We start from the raw sequence: 10,672 nt of genomic DNA, 5'->3' as shown, positions 1-10,672 counted from the left end.
AAAACTGCGGCCACTTTGTGCTCTCAGAAGGCGGTGGTTCTCTAAATTCTTTACTGAATCCCGATGTTAAAGGTCAAACATGCACGAGGTTAGCATTTTTATTGAGATCAGACCAATAATAACATGTATGTTTGTTTTAAATGTGTATTATTGCCATAGTAATGTAGCGATTTCGGTTAGGCGACGAATTCCCTAAAATATGTACGATAACCCCCACATAAGAGCACCTAACACATTACTCCATCAAGACAGAGAAGCAGACCAAACAAAAGATGAATAAATGTGCGTTGGGCTCTAAATCAAATATATATATTAAAGTATAACTTGTTAAATCTGCAAGGAGATGAGCTAAAAGATCACAAAATCTAATATAATGAATTTCCGCCCTTATCACTATTATGACCAACTAATTTTCCGTTACGGTTTTCATGTCAGGTATTTCTGAAAAGTCCAGTAACAATTTGTGCTGACCATAATTGGATTTGTTCTAAGCTATCCGGGTCTTGCTGAGAAAACCTTCAAATACTAGATCTGCATAGTCCTTTAGTCGTGCTTGCATAACTAGTAAAAATAGTTTATCTTTCTTCCAGAATAATTTGAATTTTAGTGCTCTTTTTGATCCTGTCATTTGGGGTAAAGTATTAAATATGTCATATATGTATGACGTCCATGTTCCCTCCTTGTTAGGACTTGCGCCAACATATGCATGATATTGTGTAAACCTAATTATTTCGCCATCAAAGACAATATTAATGAAGAAAACTGACAGGTTTGGAGTATTCAAAGACATGTTTGCTTTACTGGATTACACTTGATTAGTCATTGGCTAAATAATACATTTAAATGTTTAATTCCAGTGGCCAAATTATGTTCATTTTCATGGAAACTGCCTAAGATTTATCGAAGGGATACACACACACACACACACACACACACACACACACACACACACATATATATATATATATATATATATATATATATATATATATATATATATATATATAAAATTAAGATTAACGGCCCCAAAACTGATACTTGTGGAACTGTCTGAAATGGCATAAATCGGACATTTGTTTAGTGGCACACACTATCTTCTCTCGAACAGATAGCTTCCAAATCTATCGAAAGTGTGTGTCTGATTACAAACGGTGTATATCTGTAGAAAAGACAACGATGCCAATCAAGGTCGTAATGTACAAACGCAGCCTTCTTATTCCATAACTGAACATACCAACACTAAAATAGCAGAAATAAATGTAAGAGATGTATATTTATCCGTGCATAAGTGATTATAATAATGTCTGTATCACTACACGTTTTCCCAAATACGTCACTAACAGATTCAATTAATAACTTATAATGATTTACAGTAATTACCCGATCCGCTAAACACTGTTATCTGAGGTCACGAGATCTCTTCAAACCAAAATAAAATGATTATCACTAAATCAGACCTCAAATGCATGGTAATACCACTATCCAACAAATCGTACATTTACTAGACAGATCTTAAATTTAGGATGATGGAAAATTAATTGAAGATATTAAAGATGACACGAATTTAGGAGTGATAGTTGTAAGTGATTTAAAGTGGAATACATATTAGGACTATGTATATAAATACTTGCAAGTAAAACGACTTTATTTAATAAACTGTTTGGAAATACCTAGAGAAAAATAGGAATATTTTCTACACTACTCACATTTTACCATTTACTGAAAATAATTTCACAATGTGGTTAATAATGTTTCACGATGTGCGAAGCTGCACTAGGGAACTTTTAACGAGATTCATAAAGGAACTGGTCGCCTTTTATCTTATTTTAAAGCACCGTATAATATGGCTCAAACTAAATGACTAAATAAACTTTAATAAAACACTACATGCTAACAAATAAACACAATTTAATATATGAGAATACGAATAAGGAGTTTTGACCAAATGTGTTGGTTCTATACGTTGAAGTCAACCTTGCAATATCACTTGAGCCTTTGAAGATCCAGTAGTGAACAACATAGGTACAGTTTGAAATATTCTGGAACTGTGGTATGGAACACTTTGCCTGCACACATTAAAGTCGCAATATGTATTGAAGGTTTTCGAGACAAGGGTCAACAGCCTGCTTGTATCATTTTGTATGGTGTTATAGTTACTTTGTAAATGTCTTTTGATTTTTCTAATAATCCAAGGGTTTTACTCGTGTACTGTTTTAAATATTTAGCCACAACCATAATAAATATTTACTGATCTATAAAGATCGATAAGATAGGAATTTTGTTTTGTGGAACAAAAGGGGGCGGGGCATTTATTAAATGGGGACTATATTAGTGTAAAAAATGTAACTTTGTCTAAAGCCAAAATATATAGCTTAGCGAATAAATATTTATTCGTGACAGAGCAAGTTATCTAACTTGTTTTATTTGTATTTCACAAACAATGAAAATTGTCACATATTTCAGTTTGCTTTCAAACTATTTGACATGGGTTGTCTCCAGAGCAGGCCTCAATTGAAGACGCAGTCTCCGGACATCTAAACAGTTTCGTGGGGCAAGCACGTGTCCGAGTGCGTGTTCCTGGTATGTTGAAGCACGTCGAGGAACAAGCGCTCCAAGGACCCCATTCAGACCACTGTTGTTCTCTAATTAACCAGTCACGACCTATTGAAATAAACTACCTATTATTTTACTTTAATAAACGGACTGTCAGTCTGTCAGTTTATTAAAAAATAAATATATTATTCAATCAGTACATCATTTATTAACTCTAACTGATCTTCGTGTATAACTCGTCATTTATGTATATAATCATTTATATATATTGCATATATGAGCCTATGTATCGAACAAAGTCTCACTTATTAAATAATTATGTCACCTCAATTTCAACTGTTGATGATAGTAATTTTATATTCCCTATATTTCCAAAAAAGGTAATTCCATACCCTAAACACAGTTAATATCACTGTAAAAGAAATTAAAGCTAGTATTAATTGAATTCCTGTAAACAAAGCATATAGGCCTGATATTGTAAGTCATACAATGCTTAAATGCGTTAATGAAACAATAGCATCACCAGTAGTTTTTTATCTATCATTGAAGGAAAGGTAATTTTCCGATAAGTGGAAACTTGTGCACATTCGTCCCGTTAATAAATTATATGCCAGTTATAGACCAATCTCTCTATTTAGCTGTGTCGAACAATCTATGAATAATGCATTTTAAAACATGTATATAATTACTTTTATACAAATCGTCTGTTTTATCAGTATAAATCAGAATTCCTTTCTGGAAGATGAACTGTTTTTCAAAGTATTAAAATAAATCATAGTATTTACAGTTCATTAGAACAATCCCAAAATTCTTGTATAATATTGTGTGTTCTATCAAATGTTTTTGATCGGGTCTGCAACAGAGGGTTATTATTTGCATCGAGTTTCAGCTAATCTGATATCATGGATTCAAAATTAATTAAGTAATGGAAACAGGCGATGGCTTTGCCTGATACTTATTCACGGGAAATGTTTATACGTGCCGGTCTGCAAAAATGATCCGTGCTTGGGCCACTCTTGTTTTTAATCTTCGTAAACGATATTGCCAATGGTATGAGCTTCCTCACTCGTCTTTTTGCAGATGACTCATCTCTGAATTATTCAACCTTTTATCGTGCTAAAGTGGATCTTGTCATGAATAATGACCTAATAAAACTGCTCCAAGACATTTGCCTTAAAGATTAGTTGAGAAAAAATAACGTTTATGTTTTTCAAGAAACAAAAACCTGACAAACAAGCCTAAACGTGTTTTTGATAATATCAAACTTACATATGTGGATTCTTGTCGCCATCTATGGTTAATATTTTCATCAAATGCCAAACTGACCTGTCACATTGATAGCATTTCAAAAACAGCATCATGACGAATAGCTAATCTACGAAAACTATAAAAAAGTTAAGCAAATGTTGTCAAAACTGTATATAACTGATATCAGGCCTATCTTTGAATATGCCAGTGCAGTCTGGGCTGATGTATATTGATCAATACAGAAAAATGGAAAAACCACAGCACGAAGCGGCAAGAATAGTTACAAGACTTACAAAATACACTAGTAAGTAGACTCTATTTTGAAACAGTGTGAGGAAATCTGCAGTCTTGAAAAAATAATGAAATAAAAAATAATTTTCAATGTCAAAGTGAGTCAAACTCCAGACTATATATTTTACTACCCCAACCCATCCACCCACCCCAACCCCCGTGTCCGAACAATATGGTCATTTGCGGTTTCAGGCTAAATTCTGCCATATCATCTTTCAAATATTCAACAATATCATTTTGAATAGGATACACAGACTAGAGTGTCTTACATAGGTTTGAAAATGTGATTATGTCCAAAAATAGAATCTAGTAAAATGCCAAGTTTTATTAATCGATGACTGGATATTATCACCCATTTAAGTGCATACGACGCTGAACCTTACCGTGTTCAACATGGTGACACACCTTTTTTATTCATGCGGTGTGATCGAAACCACCATGCACTATTTAGGTTGTTGATCGGGCCCCGAGTGGCCGTGTGGTCTAAAGCGCTCACCGTTCCGGATCACTGCCATCTCACCTCTGTCTGCATGGTTTCGAGACCAAGGCTCCGCTAGCGTGGGTACGTGGGAAAGCATGCCAGTAGCTTCTCGTGGGTCGGTGGTTCTTCCCTGGGCTTTCCAGGGTTCCTCCTCCACCAGTTATACTGGCTATCATGTATAGCCTATCTTGTGCTAAAAATGGCGTTAAACCCTAGATCAACAACAAACATTTAGGTTGTGTCCCAGGTACAGCAGACGAGCTGTGTAGGTGCAAAATTTACTTGCAATGTCATATGCAACTATTAGCTGAAAATTATATCGTTATTATGTTGTTATGTTCAGTATGTGGCAATACTTGGGTTAATTTAAGTTGTTAAAAATTGTGCCCAATCCCATGGTATAATTTTGTGTCAATTAAATATGTTTAGCACAATGTCAAAGTCAATTATGAGTTTCACAAATTTCACGCAAACGAAGAATATTCAAATTATTCACAATGACAGAGTGCATTCGATGTAACTACGTTTATGAGACTATACAATGTGTTGTGTATCCAGTAAAAGCACATGATATCCAAGTGTACTATAAGTTTTATCATTGCTCCATTTTCGATAGTACGTAGCAAAATGCAGTTCAAATATTTAGGTTAACACTATGTGTAAGCGACGTCAGCACAATTAAACCTGGCACGAAAACTAAACACCTCATTATTTGCGCTGATGCAAAGAACAAAAAGCGAAAGACGATCTGCCTCTCTACTGAGATCCACTGGTATCACTTTCACATTGGACATATACGTGCAATAATATTTTCACTAAACCAAAACAAGTCTGAATATGCGTTGTTTTACGTGTACGTTCTAACACTCTAGCTGGACAAAAAGTGTTAATATACGCAAACAGATACGTACGGAGAGTAAATATTATGGATGCGGCAATTTCATTAGTTTGAACGCATTTTAGAGTATAATTATTATATTAATTATTGGACACATATCAAAGGTGTATGCAAAACGAGAGAGAAAGCGGGTTACATAAGCTTAGTATATATATATGACGGTTTTTTTTCTTTATATTTATTACTTCAGCCAATTCGCATAAATCTCTTTGCAAACGGTGGAAATCTTAATCTTAAATGTTACACTTCTATTTCAATTCAAATTACCTACGACCACCATTAGTAGTATAAAAATTGGAGTCATGAGTGGTGTAAGTGCGAGTGCACCAGACGGCCCAAACATATTAGCTTGATCAACTGTAGGACTGAAAAATAAAGAAATCGAGGGTCAAAGATCTCCGATGTTATTTGATCGATGAGATATTCTCTAAATATAGCATACCATTAAACGTTGTCGTCTTCCCGCATCTGTGTGCCTCTTCCATCATTTGTGTAGTATATCCTAAGACATAATCCAGGATTACGTACTGTAAAGAATACATGTTAGGTTCTGCAAGGAATAGTTCATCTATCACTTTCTTGAGACATGACATTTTATGAAATAACAATGAGAACAAGTTTGTGTCGAAACCATGCATATGAAGTTTGTAGGGTGAGCCAGAACAAATAAACTGCTCATTTTCAAAGCGACGATGTGATTATCAAGTGACTGTTCATTCGATTCATCGCTGAGACTGAATACAACTAGTCTGTTTGAGCACGTTGACCGCTCACAAAATGAACAATGGAAACGTATAAGAAAATTCTAGAATTGCAAGATTTAAAAATGATGTTCTTTGTAATCGTGATTTTATATACATTCTTTAGCAGGTGTTTTCAAATCTAAAAATAGCAACAATTTGCTTAATCTTGATTCAAAGGTGAAATCATTAGGGCTAGCGCTACATGCAAATACAGTTGGCAACAGGCTGACATCCATGGTCAGCAAATCACGACGTGTCCCAGTGTTGTTACATATACAAAGTAAAAAGTGAGTTAAAATCTCTAAAGTGTTTGTTGATTAATTGTCGATGTAAATGGTAAGTAAATCAATAAGGTATTACACAATTGTTAGAATATAATAAAGTGTATTGCCAGTGAACAAAACAAAATTGTCAGCTCGTATAAATCAGGCTTTATAAAACTTGAATAAAATTGAACTGTTTAGTCTGTCAAAAGATCACATTCCGTCCTATACATCGTGCATTTAAAAATAAATTTAACAGTTAGTTTATGCATATAGTCTGATTATTCTTGTTTCTGAGGATTTGTGTTATTATACTTCTCATGCTGTGATTATAAAATTATCACTACACTAATTCATATAAAAGGATAATCTTGCAGTTTGGGTGAATTGTGAATAGAACAAATTACATTTGGATTATAGAAAGGATCACCGCTGTATTGCTCACTCTCTGTTTGTCTCTGTATCTCTTTATCTGTATATGTATATATATTGTGTTTGTAACAAGATAACCGGGATGAACTTCGGATTTACAACATAAACACCTTTGATGGTGATACAAATACACTGTTTAATGACGAATGACTTGAATCATAAATGATTTATGCTTAATATGTTCGTGTATAACATCCAAATATTGGACAAACTAATAATGCAACAAATGAAAATATAAATAAACGACCTTACCCAGTATAAAGACAAAGGTTAATGCTTCACGGTGATTGCACACGGCGAAAAGAATGATGAGATTTACTCAAATGGTAAAAATGTGGCATATAGAAAAATGTATTTACGCAAATAGTGAAGAATTGAAGTATAGTAAAATGATAAAAACAAAATGACAGATATGCCAAATATCTTTATAATCCCTAAACACTGGGTACTACAACCTCCCCCCCCCCAAGATTAGCTCACGGCTACAATATTATTTGTACGAAGTTAAACACTACGTCACCAACACACTTGGCGACCAGTCACACTAGTCAAGCAAGCAGGCAGTATTTCATGTAGTCACCGATCACCATTCAATTCCTTGGTGAATTAAGCAATCAGCGCCCACCAAACGGTCCACAACAACCGATCACCAGCTACCCGACCAGCAAAACTGTTCACTCAGCTCTACGTCTGCAATGGTTCAGCTTTACGTCTGCTATGGCCAACTTCTATGGTTAGATCTGCAGCTGGTATCACGTCAACTCCGATCAGCATTACAGCTGCGCCTCCGATCAGCTCCTCAACTGCGAATCGAATCAGCTGAAAATACATCTACCACAGAGTACTATGCATGCCACGGGATTATACGGTAAAGCGTAATGACGTTGTATTGGGTAAGTTACACCAATTACATTATCGATACAATAATTACGAAATAATATACAGGTTCAGAATTAAACCTACCCGTGCCCGAAAAGAACCCTACGGTCTTAAACGTTTCTTAAAATCGCAACTTCATTTTACTCATATACATCTCTTGCTAAGTAGCAAACAAGAATAAAAAAAAATATTTGCATTACAATACGTAAGCCGAAGCAGCATAGAAAATATACAAAAACTGTCTTAGTACCATAGTTATAACTAATACAGAAGAAATTAATAAATAATTCACATACCTTTACAGCTGACGATGTGCAAGTCCTTAAAGTAGACCGCTCATTGACAAAAACGTTCCGTAATGTGTCAATTTAGTCTTACGGTGAGGCATTTATACACAGATGATTTCGCCATACATATATATATACCATGAAATATGATGCTTGTTTCAATTTGTATTAGTATAAGTAGATACATTGTCCATGTAAGTAGGATGTCCGTTCTGAGTCGCATCTTTAACTCATCCAATATTTCTTCTGAAATTGTATGTGTGATACTAGAACACATGCAATTAGATATTCTCAAATGTTATACGAATGGTCGTATCTACGTAGTTATGATATTGCAGGTGTCTACTTTCTACTTTACACAATTCCTGCTCTAATTTCTCCTTTGCAATCCGAAGTTCATTTTATGACATGTAATTGGTAGCTACCTTAACGTCTGAAAGTTTCGATATAACATGGTGAAAGTTGCGAGTAAGATTAGTCATAACTAAAGATGCGCTAGGACCGACAGATTAAGATGTTATACATGAAACTCGATTAATGTATGCACATTAATATGATGTCGTAAAACCTGCTGAAATTGTGTGATTAGACGAGATGCAGAGTAAAATGTTGTCGTAAAACTAGCAGGAAGAGTTTAATCAGAAAAAGGTGTAGAATAACATGTAAAGCTAGTTGGCATTGGTATATTCAGACTAAGCTGCATACTACGATGTTGTCATAAAGCTAGCAGGAATAGTGTAATCCGACTGGATGTGGAGTTAGATGCCACAATGCAAGATGGAATAGCGTAATCAGACTAAAATTCAGAGTACGATGTTGGCTAAAGCTGGCCGAAATAGTACATTAAGACTAAAACGTGGAGCAGGATCTTGTCCGGTCAAACTCAGATTCGAAACAAGGTAGACACTTCAAATCAAACATCTGGTTGACATGCCGTAAATATCATGAAAAGAGAAAGAAGGAAAGAAGGAATAAAACAAACCAATTTGATACATTAATCTGGCGACGTGAATCAAATTATATGTATCCGTTCCTTAAAACCCCATCATTTTATCAAATGACTTCTGCCTTAATATAGCTTCTCCATTGTCAAGTACTTGAGATTATTCTTTGGTAATCTTAAGAAAGTCGAATAATTCTTAACAGTTTCAGGCGTACATCTGTGACGCCAACGTTATTTTACCTGTTCACTTCAGATTCAGATGCATTGCATAAATTAGTTGCATATCAGTTTACGTTATGTTGACTTGTTTATTCTGATTACATAGTTCACCCTTGGAAACTAATATGCGATGAATGCATTACCTCATACACCTAGCTGTGTTGGCCAAATAAGATCGAATGCATTAGCTACCATTAGCTGCCATTGTTTGCAGCTAATGTTAAGTAGCTAACCCTTTGGGCGAAATGAATCCAGTGACGTATCTTTCACATCACTGTTTTTCAATTAATATATATGGCCTTCTTTTGGAAAGACTATTTCCCTAATCATTAGCAACAAAACTTATTATTTATATAGTAAAATCATGTTGTATATGTGCATTATAAATTAGACATTTGCATTTTACTTTAGAAACGAACGTTTCTGCCATTCTGTTTAGCCAGTTGTGTGTTACCAGTACTCACTTGATTTACATACACGCAAACATATCTTCAAAGTAATTCGCTGAATACCTTTAAGCATATGTTGCCAAAGTAGATATTAATTAGACGGCGGAGGAGTAAACGATATGTGGTTGAATCAGACAACTGTGATGATTTATAATTACAGTATTATCCTCCCATTAACGGCGGTATGATGCATTCTACCCGAAACATTTGGTGTCTTGCTTTACATTAGCATTTTGTAGTTTAGACATCAGTTACGATTTTTGAAAACCGGACATGTTCCATCCAAGTGGCTGCTCTATCGGAATGTCAAAGATCACTGTGAATATGGTTACACAGCTAATAAATATGAAACACAAATGGATCTGATACAGAAGTGACATTTTCATCTTAAAGTTTAAATATTGTATTGTAACTAACCTAGCTTATATATGATTTGCATCTAAGGCACGGTTGTATCATTTGTTAGCATTTATTTGATTGTGTGGAGTCGATGTTATGAACGTATTTCTGAAACTGAATAAATAACCACTTACCTACATTAGACGTGCTAACTTGCAATGTATACGATATGTTATGGTGTCATGGATTAGTTCCTAAAGATGGACAAGGTCCAGTTTCTTTGGATAGGTAATTCTTTGGATTGACTCGCGTAAATGTGTTGGGTCATTTACAATAGGATAAATTTTGTGGACTGGGTCTTTTTGATGATGTAATGATGTAGGTAGCATGAAATACCGATTTGCAATATTTTATAATAAATCATATAAATATGAAGTAAGGAACACCAACAGAGAGTAATATTAGGATCTCGTCAGTGCGCGATCCGTTGTAGATTAGCGAAAAATTATTAATAGTTTGTGTTGTATTTACTTACTAGAAAGAAGTAGTAGTGAATAATAGTGAAATGGAAAGAAGAGCATAGTGCTTCTGTTAAGCTACCAAAATATCAGAGGGATAAACCAATCATGCAAGTTTTAATTGTGTTG

At 34.7% G+C, this 10,672-nt stretch overlaps 1 long non-coding RNA gene across 1 annotated transcript; it reads right to left on the bottom strand.

The window, feature by feature from the left end:
* Window positions 1-2,404: 2,404 nt before the first annotated feature.
* On the bottom strand, window positions 2,405-8,988 carry LOC149783972 (uncharacterized). Its single transcript, XR_016414086.1, has 2 exons — window positions 5,739-8,988; window positions 2,405-2,661 (listed from the first exon to the last, which is right to left on the bottom strand). It is a non-coding gene; the product is annotated as an uncharacterized LOC149783972 (long non-coding RNA).
* Window positions 8,989-10,672: the final 1,684 nt, after the last annotated feature.

This window comes from Sinohyriopsis cumingii, chromosome 14 (genome assembly GCF_028554795.1).
Source record: "Sinohyriopsis cumingii isolate HCF-2022 chromosome 14, ASM2855479v2, whole genome shotgun sequence".
Taxonomy (NCBI): domain Eukaryota; kingdom Metazoa; phylum Mollusca; class Bivalvia; order Unionida; family Unionidae; genus Sinohyriopsis; species Sinohyriopsis cumingii.
The sequence above is the reverse complement of the archived record's forward strand: the minus strand, read 5'-3'. Positions and strand labels throughout refer to the sequence as shown.